At 37.4% G+C, this 22,722-nt stretch overlaps 1 protein-coding gene across 1 annotated transcript in view; it reads left to right on the top strand.

Moving 5' to 3' along the window:
• HS6ST1 (heparan sulfate 6-O-sulfotransferase 1) overlaps positions 1–22,722 on the top strand; it is a 288,366-nt gene that overhangs the window by 258,144 nt on the left and 7,500 nt on the right. The window lies entirely within an intron of this gene.

Genomic DNA, 22,722 nt, shown 5'->3' on the forward strand with positions numbered 1-22,722 from the left:
TGTATTTAGACCCTTTTTTTAGTTGTTCTTTGCTTACTTAATTTTTTCTTTCCCTTTTTTTCTTTTTGTTCTGATTTTTCTTGTGCAGCATGATAAATGTCATAATATATTTAGAAGAATTACACGTATTTAACCTGTATTGGACTACTTGCTGTCTAGGACAGGGGCAAGATGGAAAAGGAGGGAGAAAAATTTGGAACAGGGTTTTGCAAGGGTAAATGTTGAAAACTATCTTTGCATGTATTTTGAAAATAAAAAGCTATTATATAAAAAAAAGAAAGTTTACTGGTGAAATGGATTATGGAGAGATGAAGATTCTTAGTTGAGTTTTAATTCAAAGGCTGGTGAATGGTGAAATCAGGAAAATCTGTTTTCTACCTCAAGCCTCCTCTTTCTACCTTTTTTTTCTTCTGTGTTACAGCATCCCTTGCTCTTGCTTTCAAATACTGAGTATTCTTCCTTTTCTCTTTCTTATAAAAAGATCTGAAATCAGTCATTGATTACATGTGAATAAATATATTGCTAGAGTCACAGAAGATCAGAGAACATCTGAAAGGTTCAATGTTTCCCAAGTTATGTTCCCTTGTGTGTTCTAAATGTAAATAGAATTCTAAGAGAAAATGTCACTGCTGATTCTGCTCGCTTGTTGACAATGTAGCCTCATCCCTGAAAGCAATAAGTACCGAGGAAGACAAGAAAAGCCAATAGCAGGGACACATATTATGGGAAGGAGAGAAACCCCATCGTAGCAACTGTGGTGTTAAAGGGTCAGCACCAGCCCTCTCCACCCCTGGATAGGGTTCACCCACTATAATAACCTTTTCTCTGATCTCTCTCTCTCTCTCTCTCTCTCTCCTTTTTTTTTTTTTTTTTTTTTTTTTTTTAGTAACTACCATTGTATCCTTCCAGCTGTCTTTTTCTTGTCTTTACCTTCTCATCCCATTGCCCAGCTACCAACATTTAGGGATTCTCTAGACATACCGAAGTTCAAATGCTCCGTGATCAAATTAGTTTGGGAAACATTGCTCTATTTTAGTTCAATAAACATCAAACCTTTAGGCACAAAGAACTGTGCTTATCCAGCCTTCTCGAGGTGTATTACTATTTTAAACCTTTTTCCTGGTGGTAGAGTGAAAAGTATACCCCTTTTTATTTAAAAAAAAAAAAAGAGGGGGCAGCTAGGTGGCACAGTGGATAGAGCACCAGCCTGGAAGTCAGGAGGACCTGAGTTCAAATTTGGTCTCAGACACTTAATACTGACTAGCTGTGTGACTCTAGGAAAGTTACTTAACCCCAATTGCCTCATCCAAAAAAAAAATTAAATTAAATTTTTAAAAAAGAGACATTTTTCCAACACCAGAGAACAGGAGAGGAAGATTTGGGTGGAACAAAAGGAATTTTGTAAAGCATCACTGAAATCAAATGGCATAAGTCTGTATATACGGTCAGACCAGACCTGATGCTCAAACCCAGAAAGCTCTCCTTTCACTTGTGCTGGCAAAGCCCCTCACAAAGACTCATACCCAGAAGGTTTCTGTCTGGTAGGAGTCTGTCAGTCTATGTATTTAAAGAAGGATTCAGGGGGCTTCAATGCGCTGTTTTCCTAGAGCTGATTAAATTAAAACTCTGTGTGTGTATAAGGGGGAAGACAGAGAGAGGGGAGGGGCAGGAGGAGGGAGAGGGGAAGAGGGAGGGAGAAGGAGAGAGATACACACACACACACACACACACAGCTGGTCACATAGGATAGGAGTTGAAATCATCGTGGAGCATTTATAAGCATCTCTGACTTGAGGGTTGTTTCGAAAGCCACAGCTGCCACTGGACATACACTGGAAGACACGAAATACCATCTAGTGGACAGAAAAGAAAACAGGTTTGTTGACTGGAATCCTGCCCATTTTCTTTTTCATGGAAACATTTAATTCCTATCAACCCATTTTTATTAGAAGCTTATGATACACATAGCCCTTTTAGGCACAAACATAGAAATGATTCCTGTCCTCAAAGAGTTTGTGGCTATATTAATAATAATAACTAGCCTTTATTTACCCCTTTAAGTTTTTCAAAGGGGCTTCCCTTTCAAAAGCATTTTAAGTTAGCTAGAAGGTTCATACATTGAAAATAATTAGAGCTCAATAAAACATGGCCTTTTAGAGGGAGTATAGTGGAAAGAGGGATGAGTGTGGAGTCAGAAAACAGATTCATATTCTTCCTGTGACACTAGTTCTGCAACCTCAGAAAGGCAACTTAAATGTCTATGTCCCTTGTCAGGCAACAAGCATTTGTTGACTGTTTACTATGTACAAGGCACTATACAAAGTGCTAGGGACACCCAAAAAAAAAAAGTCAAAACATGGTCGGTGCTCATTCTAATGTAAAATGCAAACAATTATGTATAGATAAGATAAATACCATGTAAAAGGAAAGAAATCTCTGGAGAGATAAGAAGGGAGGAGCACTGGAAAAGACTTCTCATAGAATGTGGGATTTAAATAAAGTCTTGAGGAAAGCCAAGGAAAGCAGGAGAATGTCATAGGCATGGAATATTGGTTTTTTTTTTTAAGTCCCAGAGTTCAAAGAAGAAATGTCCTGTGTAAAGAAAAATAAGGAGGCCGATGTCACTAGATCATTGGTAATAAGATATAAGAAGACTAGAAAGGCAAGAAAGGAGCCAGATGATTAAAGGGCTTTAAAAACCAAGCAAAGGATTTTAGGATTTATCTTCTCCTACTAGGAATTCCCCACATTGAAATCATTGATAACAATAATAATAAAAAACAATAATTAGCATTTATATAGTGATTTAAGGTTTGCAAAGGATTATATATATATAATTTTATTACATCCTCACAACTCTGGGAAATAGGTAATACTATTATTCCCATTTTACAGATGAGGAATCTTAGTATATTTAGGGAAAACCATGTATAAAATGTGAAATAAAATAATATTTGAATAGTCACTAGGAAACTAGTAGTAAGAGTAGTTGTCCAACCAGGAAAATAGCAATGGTATAAATACCATTCAGAAAATTCACATAAAAGCGTTCAGTGCTGGGGCAGCTACATGGCACAGTGTACCAACCCTGAAGTCAAGAGGACCTGAGTTCAAATCTTACCTCAGACACTTAACACTTCCTAGCTGTGTGATCCTGGGCAAGTCATTTAACCCCAATTGCCTCAGCAATAAATAAATAAACAAACAAACATTCAGTGCTTCCCCCTTCTTCCAAACCCACTCACACATTATCAAGAATTTAAAATATGATCCTTGGTGGACTGTGTACTCCAACAACATCAGTAGGCATTTATTAAAACAACCAGTATGTGCCGGGAAGTGTGACGAGCACTGGGGATACAAAGAAAGGCAAAGGATAATCCTAACTATTAAGCACCCAATCTAATGAGAGATACTGACATATAAGCAGATATGTATGGACAAGATATAGGCAAGAGGGCATGTACTCAAATCAATAGGAACAATTTTCTGCTTATCCTAATGGATCATTCACTGGCAAGAAATGCCACCTTACTATCCTTTATTTTTCCCCATGGACAGGATGACTGCATTTGTTAAATGTGAGCTCTCTGAGGGCAGACGCTGTTTCATTCTTTATATTTGTATCCCCTAGCACCTATTACATACCTAGAACATAAAAGGTTCTTAATAAATGCTTGATGATTGATTGACTAATTGAGAGAAACTCGATTCTGGAATGCCTTCTCACTTCTCATTCTGTCTAAATTCAACTGATTCTTCAAGTCTGTATTCAAGTTTTATTTTTTCCATGAATTTTTTCCTGTCTTCCTCAACACACAATGATCTCTTCTTGGTCTTTTATGTTTATAGACTATCCCCACAATATAGGGTCTGATTTTATACTGTTCTATATTGTTCTTTAATTGTTTTGTGAATGTTTATACTCCATGAGGGCAACAACCGAGCTTTTTTGTTGTTGTTTTTGTATCCCATGGTCACACAGTGCTGAACAGAGTAGTCATTCATTAAAGACTTATTTGTTAAATTAATTTACTTTATTTTATCTTATTTACTTTTTTGCTGAGGCAATTGGGGTTAAGTGACTTGCCTAGAGTCACATGGCTAGAAAGTGTTTTAAGTGTCTGAGGTCAGATTTGAACTCAGGCACTCCTGACTTCAGGACTGATGCTCTATCCAGTGTCCATTTAGCTGCCCCTAAATTAAATTTTTAACAAAGGGCATGTGTGAAGTCATATGTGAAACATTGGAAATCATTCTGGTCTAAAGCATTTCTGTATCATCCATGAAGTTCCTATTTCAACCACAGAATTTCAGTGAAGTCACCTTTCACTTAGTCATAGCATTTTTAATAGAAAGAATCTTGAACCAATGAATTCTAGTTTCCACTGTGCCATGAATTCACTCACGTCCCTTTGCATGAATCATTTAACTCACTCATTTTCTTCATCTATAAAACAGGAATAGTTCAACTAGATTTCTAAGGCTTCACCTAGTTCAAAACTTCTGATTCTGTAATTATTAACCTTATAGACATTCTCTAGATACTTTTTGTCTGACTTCTTCCCCAAAATCCTTATCTTCTTTTGCCCCCTAAGAAGAACACACACAGTTTCATTATGTACAATAGAATTAAAATGGTTTGTAAGGTTGTTGAATTTTTTTTAACAAATCTTTTAAGTAACATGTAAATAAAAAGTATTATTATTATTATAATTAGAACACCAACAATAAGGAGAATACAGAGTCAATATGTTACACAACTTGGTACACGTCCTCCAGTAACAAAAATATTCATTCACCAGCAGCTTCCTATCAGTTGATGAGTTGGGCCATATTTAGCGTCATCTTAGATTTTGTAATTATACAATCATGCATAAAGAGGATGCTTTTAACTTTTCAAAACATAGTAAGTGTACCATGTGTCCATATCCATATTTGATCAGTAAAGAAACTGAAAAGCAGAAAATAGAAGTGCATAGAAATAGAACTAGGATAGCTAATAAATGGTACAGTGGACCTGGAGTCAGAATCTTTGAGTTATAATCTGGCTTCAGACACTTAGTGCCTGTGTGACCCTGGATAAGTCACTTAACCCTATTTGCCTCAGTTTCTCCATCTATGAAATGAACTGGAAAAGGAAATGGCAAACCACTCCAGCATCTCTGCCAAGAAAACCCCAAATGGGGTCATGAAGAGGCAGACACAACTAATAGACTGAACAACAAAGAACTTAGGTCTCTTTCGTGCCTCAAGTTTTATTCACCATACCACACTGCCCCAATCATCAGATCTTATATTTAGAAGGGACTTCAGAGGTCAAGTCTAATTTCCTATATAGTGAAGGAACTCCCACTACAAACATCCCTGATAGCTGGTCATTCAACTGCTTAAGTACTTCCAGTGACAGGAAGCCCAGTCCTTTATTGAATAGCTCTGATGGCTCAACACTTTTGTTGTTGTTTTAAATGTTGAATCAGCCTCCTTGTAACTTTCACCCCATCCTACTTATCCCTCTGGAGCCAAGCAGAACAAGTTTAATCCTTCTTCTTCATGACAGTCTTTCAAATATGTGAACATTTATTATGTTTCCTTCTGTTTTTCAGTTTTAATATCCCCAGTTCCCTTACCTATTTCTTGGAGAGATCCTGATAGTCACTGTTCATTATGTACATTCCATTTTATCAGTGTCCTTGTTCAAATGTGACACCATACTAAACACAGTGCTCCAGTTGTTGTCTGACCCAGTCTAGAGTGCAATAGAAGTATCACTTTCCTTGTTCTAGATAATAGAAACTTATGTCATATTAAATTATATGGCTTATCATAAGGTTGATTTATATATAGTTTGTAGTCAAGTAAAATCCTTAGTTTTTTGGGGGGGGTTTGGATTTTTTTTTTTTTTTTTTTACATTATTAAACTGCTATTAAACCAGTGTTCCCTCATAGGATATTTCTGCAGTTGATTTTTTTTTGACTCTGAGTGTAAGATTTTACCATCATTCCAGTTAAATTTTATCTTGTTAGTTTCATCCTATCCTTCTGTTGTGTCAAGAATATCTGGAATACCGATTCTGTCATCCAGTACATTTGCTGTCCCTCTCGGGTTTGTGTCAACTGAGCATTTAATAAGCAGCTTTCTAAGCCCCAGTCCAAATCAATAAAAAATGTTTAGCAAGATAGAACCTGTACAAGACTACTGGAGATGACCCTACTACAGATTGACACTAATCCATTAACACTTTGAGTCTGATTGTTCAACCAGCTAGAAATCCATCTATATAGATGATTTCTTTCTCTTGTTCACAAAGATAAGAGACACTTTGTCGATTCCCTCACTGAAATTTAGGCATATTGGGCCTATGATGTTATCTGTGTCCATTTATTAACTCTATTAGATATATACATATATAGGTACAGATATAATTAGTTTGATTACATTTCACAGAAGGAGCTGTTTAGTCCATCCCATGTGTAAAAGGAGTGTCCATTTGTCCAGCCTTTACTTGAAAAACTCCACCTCTCAGGGTGATCAGTTCCATTTTAGGACAGATATATTTGTAAGGAATATTTTTTTCCTGACATCAAGTATTAAACCAACCTCAATCAATCAGTCTATTGAATACCCATATCATATCATATCACAAAAATATGATGGACTCAAATACTGAATGAGATATTCATGCACATATGAATATATATACATTTAAGTCTTTTATTGTTATAAAAGTTATACATGTATATGTATAGACGTGAACATTTGTTTAATGAGTGTTTATTATGTATATACAGAGATATATGACTTAGCTCTTGCCTCATGAAGCTTATTGTTCAACTGACAAAACAAGATCTACACACAAAGTTTAAAAAAAACATAGAAAGTTCAATGGGCTCTATCCCCTTGTTATTGGGCATTCAGGTACAAGTAAGTGCTGTCTCAGCTGAACATTGGTATAACTAGTTACCACAAAAAAGTGTCTTCTCTGCAGTTTCACATATTCTTCTGACTTGGAGATGAGGGCAGCACTTTTTTGTTGTTATTTTTTGTTTTGTTTTAAAGAAAGAAGTAAAAACATCCATTCCCCATCAGCTTCAGTGCAGCATGTCCATTCTCACATAAAAGACTCAGGATTGACTTTCTCTTCCTGTTCAGGACTTTGTGACAAATGTAAAAAAACACTGTTGAATTTTGCTCTGAGAAAGCCCTATTTCTTTGTTCCTCAATATGTTATAGGTGCCAAATATTACTGAAATCAAATGATATTTAAGCCTATAAATATAGTAAGACCAGGCCTAATTCCTCAATGCAAAATGCTTTCCTCTTGTCTGTGCTGGCAAGGACCCCAACAAAGGCCTGTCTTGTAGGAATCTGTTAACCTTCATACATAAAGGGACAAAGGGTTTTTGAGGAGTTCGATCCCGACATCCCTGCTCTTTCTCTTCTCTCCCCAGGGTTCAAAACAACTTGACAGAGATCCTTTAAGGAGTTGTGTATCCTTTCAGGGATAACAGTGAAACTAGCCTGGGATAGGCATCTAGGTGGGCATCACAGTGGATGGAGGGTTGGACTTAGTCAGGAAGACTTTATTTCAAATCCATCCTCAAATACTAGTTTTGCCCCTGCCTGACTCCATTTCCTCTTCTGTAAAATGGGAAAGATAATAATAATAACACCTACCTCCCTGGTTTTTTGTAAGGACTGAATGAGATAAAATTGGTTAAGTGCTGTGTAAACCTTAAAGCACTATGTCAGTGTTTATCATTATTATTATATTCTCCAGGTCTTGATCACTGATTTGCTTTCAATAACTTCCTATTCTTTCTTTTTTATACTTAGGGAAGGAAAGGAAGGGCATGCTAGGGCAAAGAGCCAGCTAGGTGGATCAGTGGATACAGCACTGGATCTGAAGTCAGGAAGACCAGAATTCAAATTTGGCCTCAGACCCTTATCAGCTATGTGATTCTGGCCAAGTCACTTGTTCCTCTTTTTGTCATGGTTTTCTCATCTCTAAAAATAAGGGTAATCATAGAACCCACCTCCCAGAGTTATGATGAAGATTAAGTAAGAAAATTTGTAATGTGCTTTATAAATCTTAAAGTGCTGCATAAATACTAGTTACTATTATTATGGCTTATTGTGTCTGGAGGGCCAGTTTGAGGAATGGTGAAGATAGGTCAGTGTGCTTAAAAAAATTTTTGATTTCCCTCCTACCAATCCCATCAATTATAGTTGCCATCTTGAGGGGAAATATTAATAGATTGAAGAGCTAGACCTAACAACTAGTCATAAGCAGGACCAGCCAATTGAGGGATATTGTGTACAATGAAACCTTAGTGAGACCAGTAGAGAAGTCATGAGGTAGAAAGGAAAGAGCATTAGTCTGGGACTTAAGAGCCCGAGTTGCTTTTGCCTTCTCTGCTGCTAATTTGCTGTGTAAATTTGTGCAAATTAGTTAACTTCCCTGACTCACTTACTCACCTTTATTTCATAGGGGTTTTGTGAGTAAGATGACATTCTCAAAATTGATTTAAAGAATTGATTCTTGGTTCAAGGATAATTAATATGCATTTTGAAGCAGTATTGAGAGTTCATCCACAGGGCCATTTCTCAGTTTCTGTTCAGAACTAGTATAGTCAGAAGAGCAGTGGTTTGGATTTCCATCCTAGCTTTGGCACTGACCAGTTTTGTGATCTTAAACTGGTCCCTTCCATTCTCTAAGCTGCTGTTTTATCATCTATAAAATGAGGGGGAAGGACTACTAACTTGTTCATGTATCACTTCAAGTTTTACAAATTGCTTTCCTCCCAGTATGCGTTGGTGTGGTAGTTCTGATAAACATAATTGAGCCCAATTCTACAGAATAGGGAACTGAAATTCAAGGGAGCTTATTTGATAGTTTCAAAGTAAAATAGATGGTAAATGGCAAGTTTTGTTTTGTTTTATTTTTTTCCTTTTTTATTAAAGCTTTTTATTTACAAAACATGTATGGATAATTTTTCAACATTGACCTTTTCCAGATTTTCCTCTCTCTCCCACCCCCTCCCCTAGCTAGCAGATAATCTACTACATATAAAATATGTTAAATCCAATATATGTATACATATTTATACAGTTATCTTGCTGCAGAAGAAAAATCAGGTCAAGAAGGGGAAAAAAACTGAAAAGGAAAACAAAATGCAAGCAAACAACAAAGAAAGAGTGAAAATGCTGTTGTGAACCACACTGTTTCCACACTCCTCTCTCTAGGTGTAGATAGCTCTCTTCATCACAAGATTATTGGTACTGATCTGAATCATCTTATTGTTAAAAAGAGCCACATCTATTAGAACTGATCATCGTATAATCTTGTTGTAAATGGCAAATTTTGAACATGAACCCAGCCCTTCTTATTCTAATGCTGGGAGTGGGGATGAGGGATGTCCTTCCACTATAGCATGATTGTTACTCTAACATAAAATCAAATGAGCTGAAGTGTGTGCAAGATTTTGCAAATCTTAAATCATTATAAAATGTTAACTATTATTAGTATTTTTGTTGTTGCATGGTAAATCCTTATGGATATATCATTTTATTTATTTCTTTCCCTCTTTATCCCCTTTCCTTCCCTGCCCTCATTCCTCCAACATTTCAGTGTTCCCAGACAAATCCTAAAACTATAGGCTGCAGATTATTTGCAAAAAATAAATAAAATAAACTGAGTAAGAAGTTACCTAAAGAAGAAAAGGAGTTTCAATTCAACCATTGCATATGTTGGGGAAAGGAAAGGGGCAGTCTTTTTTCATCTCAACAAAGGAAATGTTTCCATCCCAAATGCCTGATGCTCTCCAGTAGGAGATTGTAATTGGCACCTCATCCTGCTTCAGCTCTGAGCTCCCAATGTGGTCTGTGGTCAGGGAGGCTTTCACCACTTGGGACCTTTCATTGTGTGTGGTTTGTTCTTTGATCAGGTGCTTGTGCTAAGTTAGTTCCGGAGTAATTAATTAAAGACAGTATTGCCAAGGTGGCTCAGGGAGAGCTTAAATAACAAAATGATTGATTAAGGGCCTCTGCCTAGGCTGAGATTCTTGTGGTTGAGCAGCAGGGAATGCTCAAGAGAGCTGCCCCAGCCCTTTCATTCCTTTGGGTGAAGCCCTTTCTCCACGAAGTCGTCTTAGACTGGCCAGAGAACACTGACCTCCTCACAGTACTACCATTTTGGAACTCCCACAGCCGGTCTCTTCATTATAAACTCATCCTTTCCCTCATAACTCCTAAAATATATTTTATATGAGCCTGGGACTTGATAATCCTTCTCTCTCTCTCTCTCTCTCTCTCTCTCTCTCTCTCTCTCTCTATATATATATATATATATAGCTGTAGCTGTATGTTGATCATGGAATTCTAGGAGGAAGCCAAAAGCTACATGTTAAATGGTCCAAATCTGTATTAACTGCCTACCCTGCCTTGTAGGTGATAAATCCAGAGAAGTAGAATTCATGGGCTCCTGGGTGAAAGAACAGAAAATCTAGTTCACAAGATCATGACTCCTCTAGAGCTAAAAAACAGTCTTAGAACTCATCTGATCCAGCCCTCACCTTTAAATGATTTACAAATGATCACTCTGGTAGAAAGGGGCTAAAATAAAACCTAAGTCTGACTCCAAATGCATCCCTCTTTCTGCTGAATCTGCCACCCCAGGCAATTAAGGTACTTGAATAAATGCTCAACTGGTGATGGTGATGGCCATTATTTCTATGTTCATACTCTCCTTAGGAAGCTCCCTAAAGAAACATAACTTATATTTATAGTTTGTCCTCTTTTGTTTTCCTCATAAAAATCTTATGATTGCAGATAAGAAAACAGGCTCAGAAAGATTAATTGATTTGCCCATAGAACTTTGCCATGGAATAGTAAGTGTTTAGAGGCAGAATTCAAACCCAGATTTTAGGACTGCAATTCCTTTTCTTTTTTCCCCACTATACCATACTACCTTGACAACAGAAACCACATTTTCTATCTCTCCTATGACCATCATAGTGTTGTTTACACAGTAAAAGAACACCAGTCCATCACAGGTCTATGACTGTCTTGCTCTGTGTAGTTGAGCAACCATGTATTGTATAGCCTTGCCACTTAGCACATTTATTAACAGTTTAGCTTGTACCCCATTAGAAAACAACCAGTAATGATCTGTGATCACTTCAGATATCAAAGGCGTGACTAGATGAAGCCTGTACTATATGAACAACAAATTGGAGCACAAGCAAATAGCCTTCATTATTGTAATCAAATACAGTTTATACCAAAGTTAATGATATTCATCATCTTTCTGTTGTGTTCCAGTGATACCCATAATCTTGGTTGACAATAAATGACAGGTAGTTCATATAAATAACCCTAATTAATATTGTTTTTATTCAACTATATCCATTTTTTTCTCTTCTCATTTTGTTCCTTTTCTGAGATCTATATTCAGCGCAAGTATGCCCATTTTGCTTCTACTCCCACCCCCATTCAATCAGTCTCCCACTAATAAAAAGTAAAAAACCCAAATGCAGAATCTTCCTGTGTAGCAGCCATGGCTCCATTCATGCTATTAAGTCTGTTTTCTCTGCAGTGAAACTCATAAGTTTTTTAATAGATGCTTTTCTATCCAACTATATGCAGAGTGTCCTGAAAGCTTGAGGGCTCAAAATTTCAGAAATATGGAGTGATCAGATGAGAAATGAGCAAATTCATCTCTCTCCTTTCTTTGGAGAAGTGAAATAGGAGACTATCAATGTGGAATGTGACACACACAGTCAGAGATGTTTGATATGTCATTTGGTTTTGCTTAATTGTTTTCTCTTTGTTACAAGTAAAGTAGGGGTGGAAGAGAAGTATTATTTGGAAATGCCAATGGGAATGACAAAAGGGGGGGGGGCAATCAATTAAAACCAAGAGTAAGCTTGTGTTCTTAAAAAGAAAAAAGAAAGTGACTCTAAGTCTTGAAGATGTGATACAAAGAACTATTTTGTAATAGTTTAAGATTTGCAAAACATTTACTAATTACAGTTGCCTCCAATTCAAAGCAGGAATCTCAAAGTCAGAGAAATCTTTGTGCTGTTACCATGCTCCTGAGTCATCAGAACCCAAACTTAGATTTTTGTTGTTTTAATTTGGTCTGTTTGTGTTTGTTTTTTCCCTCTAATAAAATCAGTGATCTAGAGAGGTTGGTAGGAGAATTTATAAGCCACTTTTCAAAGCAGATCACCAGACCAAGTAAATGGGTTGGCAAAATATTTCAATATGGTATTACATAAAAGAAAGAGAAAGGAAAGAAAGGAGATCTGATTTCTCATCTCAAAATGAATGAGCTTGTTGACAAGTCCTATCTTCTTTTTGAGTTTCAATTTGCTTTATATTTATTTCTCTGTGCGTATATTTTACCCCAGTAGAATATAAGCTCCTTGAGAGTATAGGGCCTGTTTCCTTTTTGTCTTTATATTCTTCCTGCCTAAAACAATGCTTAGTACATAAGCTGGTTGAATGCATAAATGTGTAAATGAGTGACTGGTGTTTTAGCCAATTAGCTGAAAAACTATGAAGAAGGATCACAGACTATCTAATCTCTCATTGAGAGTGGCTGTACCTTTTAGGTATAAAACTGTGAAAAATGGGAAATTGATGAGATGTCCTAAAGCCATTCAGAGACTACAGAATTTGGAGATTTATGGGAGAGTTTCTGGAGACAGGATTTTACCTTTTAAAGAGCTTATAATTGCATTTTTATCCCCCATTTAATTATATTTTTAAAGTGATTGAAAAAGATATAGAAAGATACTGGGAAAGGAATCTATTGCACTTAGAGAATTGCCAGTCTTTTTGAGTTATCTGGAACAAGAATCACAAAATCTCATAGCTAGAAGGGAGCCCATAAAGCCTTAAGTCTAGCTAGCATCCTAATAGAAATTCCCTTTAAAACATTCCTGATAAATAGTGGTCAGAAGTCTGGAGCCCATTCCATTGTTCTTATTTTTTGCTGGATGGAACCGAGCAGAATAAGGAGACTCTTTCTTCCTTGTGACAGACCTCTAGCTTAGCAGTGTCCTTTTCAGAACTGAATATAGTTCTCCAGCTGTGTTGTGACTAGAATACAACAGTACATGATTCCTAGGATCATAGGTGTTGAGGTGGAAAAGACCTTAGAAGGCCATTGAATCTGGTTCTCTCATTTCATGGATGGGGACATTGAAACTCAAAGGGCTAAGGTGAATTGCCCAGTCACATAGCTCATAAGTATCAGGAATAGATCCTTTCAAACTCAGGTTTTTCAGACTACAAGTCTACAGGTGCTCCCAACACACCACCTAGTCACCACCATGTCTCTGTCAATCTTAATTCTCGATTACCATATCATACTGTTGAATCATGAGATCAAACCTACTTTAAAAAATTTAATGTCTATCCATATTGTTTCCTAAAACTACCAGATCTATTTTCAAAGAAACTGCTATCTAGAAAAGCCTCCTCTGTGTTGTATTTATAAACTTGATTTTTGTACCCAAACTTAAGATTAATTTATTTTTATCCCTATTGAATTTAATTTAGAAAAGAATTTGGCTCCATCTCATAACCTGCGTGTTTTTGGAGCCCTATTCTGTCAACTATCTTATTGTCTATTCCATCTATCTGAAAATTTTACAAGGATGCCATCTATGTTGTTACTAAAGGCATTGATAAAAACACTAACACAGGGCTAAGCATCTGGAACAGTTCTGTACAGGACTCCTTCCAAGTTTGTACATATCTGCTATACAGCTATATAGGAAATCCCAATATTGCATTTTTAAGCTTTAACAACTTAAAATTTTACTAAGACTTTTGAAACACCCAGTATAAATATGAACTGCTAATATTTGACAATTAAAGAATAATAAGAGTTTTCAGCAGAGGGACAGATGATTGTGGAATGAAATCATCAAGAAGACTTCATAGAGGAAATGAACTCATTTCTGGTAATAAAGGAAATTTGATAGGTGGTCCACAAGTGATTAATTTTTTTTTTAAGTTTGCCACATCAGTTTACAAAGATTTCTCATAAGGCATAAAGCAGTCACATGAAAGAGTTTAAATTGTTACTGTTTTAAATTCATAATAAACTACTTAATTCTAATAAAGAGAGAGAAAAGTTACTGTTGCAATTTTAACACAAAAGTGTTCAGTGATAAATAGCATCTGACCACTAACTAGATGGGAAAAGGGATGAGGAATTTTTAATTCTCTAAGACTCAAGCCACATGACCCCAGGGATTACAATTAAAAATGAGGATCCCATTACACTGAGAGATGTCACTCTTCAACCACCATCAGTAAGATTGGTTTTCCACTATTGTTTTTCCAGCATCTAGGATGACCTTACTCGTCTACACTCTCTTGTCCAGTTCCCTTTGGGATCAGTGGCAAGATGGCTGGTGAGGATGAGAGAAGATAATGTGGCTGAGATCACAGAATAAAGAGCTAGAAGGAATCTTCAGAATTCCTAGACCAATCCTCTCATATACAGATGAGGGAAATGAGGCCCAAAGGGGGGCTGTAACTTGCCCAAGGCTAGTAATTAGCAGAGGCATCATTTAAATGTAGGGTTAGTCTGTGATCAGTGTTCCAGTTAGCATTTGATAAATCCATATATTTAAGCCCCAGTTAAGGCAAGTTCTATCCATCACTCAGAAGATAGCCACACCAATTTCTGGATGTTAAAATATCTTTTAGACATCAGCATTGCCACTTTCTTTTTATCCTGGTTTGGAAATTCACCATTAAGAATTCATGGTGTTTTTTTTTTTAATATGTTAATGATCATTCCTTAAAGGTTGTTTCTAATTTCTTAGTGTACAACCCTTTAAAAAAAATTTCTTCATTTTTTCTTAAATCATTTTTGGGTATACTTTTCCAGAGAAATCTACCTTGTATAAAAAAGGGATGAGGAGGAATAAAACTGACCAACAAAAGACTCAAATCCTGATTATTTCATGCCCATAGGCTCCCACCTCACTACTAAGAGGGAAGCAGTATTTTTTAATATGTACTCTCAAGAATCAGTCTTGGTCGTTATAATTAGTATTTTACCCTACTTTTAATGAGTCATGTTACCAAATGTAGGTTTAAGTTCGTTTTGCTGTTAACATTGAGGTATAAGGTATATTCAGGGAAGACTGGTACTTTTGTGGGCCTTTTTTAGCATTGCTATCCACCTAATTCTAAGAAGCTGCAGCATGCACAGTGGCCACACCTTGATAAAATGTTTTAGAAGATGGGTTAAATCAGATTGAGGATAATCAAAGGGTCTCAAACCCTACAATAAGTTAGAGGGTGTCTATCCCAAGCATGTTAACATTATTGATTGGAAGAATAAAATGGAGCCTGTACTTAGTTATGCTCATACATCATTTTACAGATAAGGAAATAGATTGAGAGACCCCAAGAATACTCATCTAGTAAGCATCAAAGCCAGCCCTGAAACCCAATTCTTCTCCCTCCAAAGTCTTTTCCATACCCCCTGTTATTTTCTGATGTAGGTAAGGATCTAGATAGAGCTGCTTTAAGAGGAGAAACTAAAAATTCCAGCAAGACTTTCAAAAAGCAAGCAGCAAAATTCTAAAGATAAGATAAAGCTAAAATAAGTGGACCTCATTTTTTTTTCATAATCAGAAACTTAAAAGTTCAGAAAGACTTTAAAAAAACAGAATCACTAAAAGGCTGCTGTGAGTTTCAGACAGTAAAATTTTAATGCCATAAGATGCTATATAAATAAATGTGAGTTGTTAAGAGCAGGAGGTAATGACATTCTCACAGTGCTGGGCTGGGATAAAACAATGAAAAAAAAAAAAAACATTGTAAATAGGATTGTTAACTCTCTTCAAACACTAAAATTAGCCTGGTTTGGAGGGGGAGGTTAATGTTTTGTAGAGAATTCCCTAGAGGGGCAGCCAGGACTTGGAATGAAAGGCAATCGCTGGTAGGGCTGGTGCCTTTCACTTGCTCTCAGGAAAGATGGGGCTTTACCTGAGCTCCATGGACTCAGTCACGGGGTGATTTGAGAGCTGGACTACATGTATTTTAGACCCGGGGAAGTGAGATATAAATAATATCAGTCAGCCTGGGGCAGAATTCATCTCTAAACCCTCAGAATCTTCTCCCTGTCTAAAGTCAAATAGTCCAATTCCTGAAACCCATAACTGAGGTTGGGTCATTATGGAGCAAGAGTTTTTAATCTGATTTTGTGGCCTAGACAACCCTGCTGACACCTGTGGGAAAATATGTTTTTAGAAGTTTCAGAAATATGTTTTTAAAAGTACAAAATTAAATACACAGGATTACTAAGAAAATCAATTATATAGAAAATATGGTTTTCAAAATATTAAAGAAACAAGTTTGTATACCCCTAGTGAAGAATCCCTGGATGGACTAAAGCTAGCCAGCCTACAAGTTAGAAGGATCCATAGGAGACCACTGATAGACAACAACCAGTCAGTAAACTGAGATTCCTAGACAGTTCGGGTCTAGCCTTACCTTCACCACTAACCTGCAAATCACTTATCTTTTCTAAGCCTTGTTTTCCTCATCTATAAAAACAAAATCGGACAAAATAACCTCCAAGTTTTTTCTTACGATCTCTCATAATCCTGGTCTCAAAATTGGGAATAGTCCCCATTGGTTCCTTTGGCATTTGCTTATGTCTGCTGAAGGTTCACCAAGGATCAAATTCCCCATGCCTTTGCTCTCTGTGCATTCAGAAATAACAAAAAGGCAAGGTTGCCAAGGGAATATCAAAATGTAGGAGGGGGCATTTCTCTGCTCCATTACAATTGGATTTATTATCCTGTTACTGTCCTTAAAATAGAGCAGGAAATTAAGAAGCTAACAGAGGATCAGGGAAGACATTTTGATGACTTCCATCTCAAGATCCAAAATAAAACATTGAATGGTAGAACGTTAATCCTATCCTTCATGCTGAAGCAGTGTGGGAATTACAGATTGAGCATCCTTTCTGCCGGTAATACCCCGTGTCCAACTTTGGTAGTCTAACCAGGAAACTCACTTCAATTCGCTTAGCTTCCATTCCCTCACCTCTAAAATGGCTCAACAACCCAAGAAATGTGAGAGAAGAGGCTGGACTGTTATGAGAAGAGAAATGAAGTCTTCAGTTATTCAGTCTGGAATGAGAAAGGTTGAAAAAGTTCATAAAATAAGATTGGAAGGGAACCATAGACTTGGGCATTAAATTCATGAGTGTAAATGTTGCTCCTAAGAGAACTTAAGGACTCCCCACACACACCCAGCTTAGAAGAGGTGGTCTTAGGACAAAAGACCAGCTTACTTCACACAGCAGAGTAAATTCTGAACCCCATCACCCATCCCAAAGGCATGGAAAATAGGACATTTTTTAACATTTTCCATCTCCACTTAGCCCATGATTTTCTGCTGTTTTCCTAGTATTTTCTCTTTTGTGAGTCTTCCCTCCCCATCTGGAGAAGCAGTTCTTTTCCTGAATAATAATAGCTTATATTTCTGTTGTGTTTCAAAGTTACAAAATGCTGTAGTGCATTTGTCAGCAGAGAACTTGGGTTCAAAGTCCAGCTCTGGCACTCAGCATCTCAGTGACTTTGGACAAGCACTTCTCCTCTGGGTAGCTAACCTGAAGAGATTAGACTAAAGCTCTCTTCTTTCTGTAAATCCATGATCTATGAAAAGACTGGAGTTTGAAACACTTTGGAGCTGTGGAACTGAAGCAAGCCCCTTCTGCTCATCTTTTTTTTACCCTAAAATGAGAAAGTCAAGACTCAGCGACCTAAGGCCTATTCCATGTCAAAATTTAAATCTGTAAATTATCAGAGTAATATTAATAGGACTATATTATATGTAGCATTGTGTATTACATATTATATATTACATTATATGTATTATTATATATTATGTATAGAATTACATTACATATTTTATTAAGATTTTTAGATTGAGTAATAAGAGAAGAACCAAAGGTAACAAAAAAGCTTCAAACTAAGGTGACTAGAACTTGAGGAATTGAGTAGCACAATGGATAAAATGTTACAGGTAAAGATCTGAGTTCAAATGTGACCTCAGACGCCAGTGGTGTGGCTCTGGTCAAATCACTTAATGTGTTTGCCTCAGTTATATGGACATTGTCATAGCACTTTACCTCCCTTGGTTGTTGTGAGGATAAAAACAAGATTATTTTTGTAAAACGCTTAGCAGTGTCTGACACATAGTAGGTGCTATATAAATAAGAATTATTATTAATGATCATTATTATGATTATGGTGGTCTTGGGACTCTAAGCCCAGTGCTCTAATCTCTGCTGCCCAATTAACAATTTCCTATAGGCAAGGTCCTGTGATTATGGGAATCAGACTTCTGGGAAGGACAGGAAGAGTAACCAAAGAAGTCAATATGGGGTCACAGTGCAGAGGATGATTGAGGGATCCAGAATTTGCTCACTAAACAGTTTTGCCCTGAGAAACCATCTGATCTTGGAGAAAGGAATCACCCTTCCTAGAATCTGTGGTCAAACATACTGCTTGAGGACAAAGGAATTAGGAAACAGGAAAAAAGTCAAGAAGTGTTGCCTTGTGGAAATATGTCTTCCAAGACTCTTTTCTTTAGCGGGATACTTGGAGGTGAACTGTACCTGAAGAGGTGGGGAACCCTGGAAGGTGAGATGAGGGGAACTCATTCTTGATGTGATTAGGGATTGTACTGAAAATTTGCTACAGAAATCCTTCACTGAAGTCTGATTAGCAGCTGAAAGTATATTGTAATGACCAGCCAAGGAGAAGGGGGGGAGGGGGGAGCGTTTTATCCGAAAGCATGGTGAAATTTCAATAAATTAATGGAGGAAATGTGTAGGTATAGAAAATGTCATTTGTTCACCAGAACTTTTCTAGCCAGGAAAGTCACAAAGGAGAAAAAAAGAAAATATCCAAAAAGGGACTAAGAGCAAGAGGAAGGAACACTTTCACCTGTCTTGCCTACAGATATGATCTCAAAGAAAGCCATTGGTCCCTATGGACCCCTGGAAAGCTTTTGGAGGGGGTTTGGGGAGAGAAGCGCATTAGTGGAATCTTGAATCACACTTAAATCTCCTTCCTTTCTCCAACTATTCAGGGAGAATCTAATATGCTTGGGATTTATAGGATGCAAGTATAAAATGCCCTCCTTGTCCTCAGGAAGTTTTCAGTCCGATTGGAGAGGCAACATTTACACTCACGAAACAATTCGGTAACACAACCTAGTATGGGATAAATGCCCAAATGAGCATGGCCAGACGCTAGTGGTTGTGAGAGAAGCAGGAGTATTTAGGGTAGGGGTACGGTCAGGGAAGTCGAACTGGCTCTTGAAAGACAGACAAGATTTAAGAAATTTGAGGAGAAAGGGACAAAAAGCATTACAAGCAAGGAAGAAGAGAAACTTCAGGGAAGCCAAGAAAGCTGGAATACATTAGGTGTTTATGAGGAGACAATGAGAAAAATCTGCCTGACAAAATGAAGCGTTTTGTAATAGGAGGCAGCTAGGTGACTAAGCCGCTAGAGCAAGGGCTGAGAATCAAGAAGACCTGAATTCAAATTCAAATTCAAATCAGCTGTGTCACCCTAGGCAAGTCACTTAACCACTCTCTTATAATCTGCGGAGAAGAAAATAGCAAACTGCTTCATTATCTCTGCCAAGAAAACCTCATGGACCTCATGCTGTCTTCCGTGGAGTCACAAATAGTCAACCACAACTCAACAATAATTAGAACCGCAGTAGTTAGAACAGTAGTACTAAGAGGAGGTTGGAAAGGGACCATTTGTGGAAGGCCTTGAATGCCAAGAGGACTCCGGATCTCAACATCTAAGTAGTAATCAAGAGCTATTGATGGCTCTTGAGCAGGACAGTGACAAAGTAATGTTGTAGGAAGGTGACTCTCCTTCCCAGTCCTCTTCTTTCTCTTTCATCCTGGCCAATTGACCCGCTGCCTGAGCAGGAGACCTGGAATCAGGAAAAGCTGAGTTCATATTCTGTTTTACACATTCATTAGCTATAGGCTCCTGGGAAAAATCACTTGATCTCATTCTGTAAGATGAGAATAACAATCGCCTCTACCTCACAGAGCTGTTTGTAAGCATCAAACGAAACAAAATGGGCAAAAAATCCCCACAAATTGTGGCCCTTCTTTGGCTCTTGAAATGTTTCCCAGAACATTGCCGGCCTGAGAAGGCATTGGCGGTACCAGGATGGCCAGGCAAGGAGCCTCGTGGTGACATCAGGGATCCTGGCAACCCCAACAACGTTCCCTTCATGCAGAAGTAGTTAGGACGACCTACAAAGGGTTGTCTGATTGGTCTTTAGTCCTCTGCCTCCTGGGTGCCCTCATCCCATTTGTGGCACACCCCTTTGGGCATCCATACACCCCGCTACAGAAAGGACAGATGTCCTCTCACCTGAGCACCTGACTCTGTTCATGGATATGAGTTATCTAATAAACTAATCCCAACTAATGCATTCTTCCTCTCAGGTTGCATAATGTCTTGTCTCATTTAGATTGCAGGCACTTGAGAAATTTCAGTAGCTTGGTAAGCTGGAGTAGGGAAAGGTTGAGATCAAAAGGATCTTTTAGCCTCTTCAAAGCCTTTTCTGTTCATAAAGATCCTGTCCAATAATGCCCTATAAGGTTAATGGTTGATGTTGGATTTAACCTATGTTTTAACATGTTTAATATATATTGGATTACCTGCCATCTGGGGGGAGGGGAAGGGGAAGGAAGGGAAAATCTAACACAAGGCTATGCAAAGATCAATGTTGAAAAATTATCTGTGCATGTGTTTTGAAAATAAAAGCTTTTTAAAAACTTAAAAAAATAAAAAGGTTGATGTTTGAGCAGAGAATTTGGGGGTACTCTAGAGGGGTTTCATGTCCTGAGCATGGAAGTAGACCAGAATGATCTCCAAGTCCTTTCTAGCTCATGAATTCTATGATAAAGCTCTTCTTTCATGCTGGAAGAATATCTTCATAGGCTATCACTCTGCTATTTTACTATATATATATATACATATATATATATATGTATATATATATATACATTTATATGTATTGTGTGTGTACATATCTGTGTGTGTGTGTGTGTGTGTGTGTGTGTATATATCCCTATTGGAGCTATTAATCTAGTGGGGGAGAACACATGTAAAATGGCAAGGTATCACAAGACATATGGATATCTAAGATAGAGCTCTATCTAAGATTTATATTAGGTAGGTATTTCAGAGACTATGAAGTGAATATCCTAATAAAGTGAATCACATAGTTTCCAAGTGCTTAAAAAAGTTGTTTACTGTATTGTTTATACTATTATCTATTAAGTACACAATAGTTTTATGTCTAAAAAGACAATATATAGATACTTTAATTTAAAAATATTTTATTGCTTAAAAAAATGTGAACCATCATCTAGACTTCAGTGAATCTTAATCTTTTTGCTGGTGGAGGATCTTGCCTAGATGTTGATGGATTGCTGACTATCAGTAGTGATGTTTGGGGCAGTTATGGCAATTTATTAAAATAAAATGACAATGATGTTTGCAGCATCTATTGACTCTTCCTTTCACTTAAACACCATTGGAGGGTCATTAGATCGCCTGATTTCATTGTTATGTTTTAGGAAATAGAAAGCCTGAGGAAAGGGAGAGAGAGAGAGAGGGGGGGGAATGGCCTGTCAGTGAGTGGAGCAGTCACAACACACACAACATTTATCGATTAAGTTTGCCGTCTTATATGGCCATCGATTGTGGCACTCCAAAAGTTATAGTAGGAACGTCAAAGATCACAGATCACCAAAACAGATATAATATTAATGAAAAAGCTTGAAATATTGCAAGGATTACCAAAGTGTGACACAAAAATACAATGTGAGCACATGCTGTTGGAAAAATGTCGCCAATAAACCTGTTCAACACAGGATTGCCACAAACCTTCAATTTATTTTTAAAAAATGCAATGTCTGCGAAGTGCAATAAGGCAAAACACAATAAAATAAGGTCTGCCAGTATAAGATATATGACATATGTCTTGTATTACTTAGTTATTTACATGTTGCCTCCTCCATCAGAACATGAGTTCCATGAGGAGAGGAACCATGTTTCGCCGGGTTTTATTTTGAGGTGTTTTTTTTCTTGTCCCCACCACTTTGCACAATGCCTAACATTATATGATGATCGAGGACAATAAATCCCCAATTGCCCTTTCAGCCTTTAGGGACTTGATGCTTCAGGTGCCAGACTCTGAATCCATCAGTTTTTCCGGAGTACCTATCTTTAATCCTTGGTGGACATATGGCTATAATCCTTTTTTGACCAAGCAGAAGTGGGAGTCTGGGCTTGTCAGATAGACCTGATTTAGAGCTTTTTATGGATATTCTTTCATTTGACCCTTACAACAACCCTAGGAGATAAATGCTATTATTATCCCCATTTTACAGTTGAGGAAACTGAGGGAAGGGTTAAGGGACTTGCCCAGGGTCACATGGTAAGTCTGTATCTGAAACTGGATTTGAAGTCAGGCTAGTGCCATGTCCTAGTGCCCTTAGCCGCCTCACGTTTGGCTTTTCCAGGAATCACTTTGCTAGCCCTATTTTGGGCTACAAGAGGAAGGCATGGGGAGGGGGAGAGTAGACGGCTGCTTCTGAGTAACATTAGTGGAAGGAACCTTCC

The sequence above is a fragment of the Sarcophilus harrisii genome, chromosome 3, assembly GCF_902635505.1.
Source record: "Sarcophilus harrisii chromosome 3, mSarHar1.11, whole genome shotgun sequence".
In the NCBI taxonomy this organism is placed as follows: domain Eukaryota; kingdom Metazoa; phylum Chordata; class Mammalia; order Dasyuromorphia; family Dasyuridae; genus Sarcophilus; species Sarcophilus harrisii.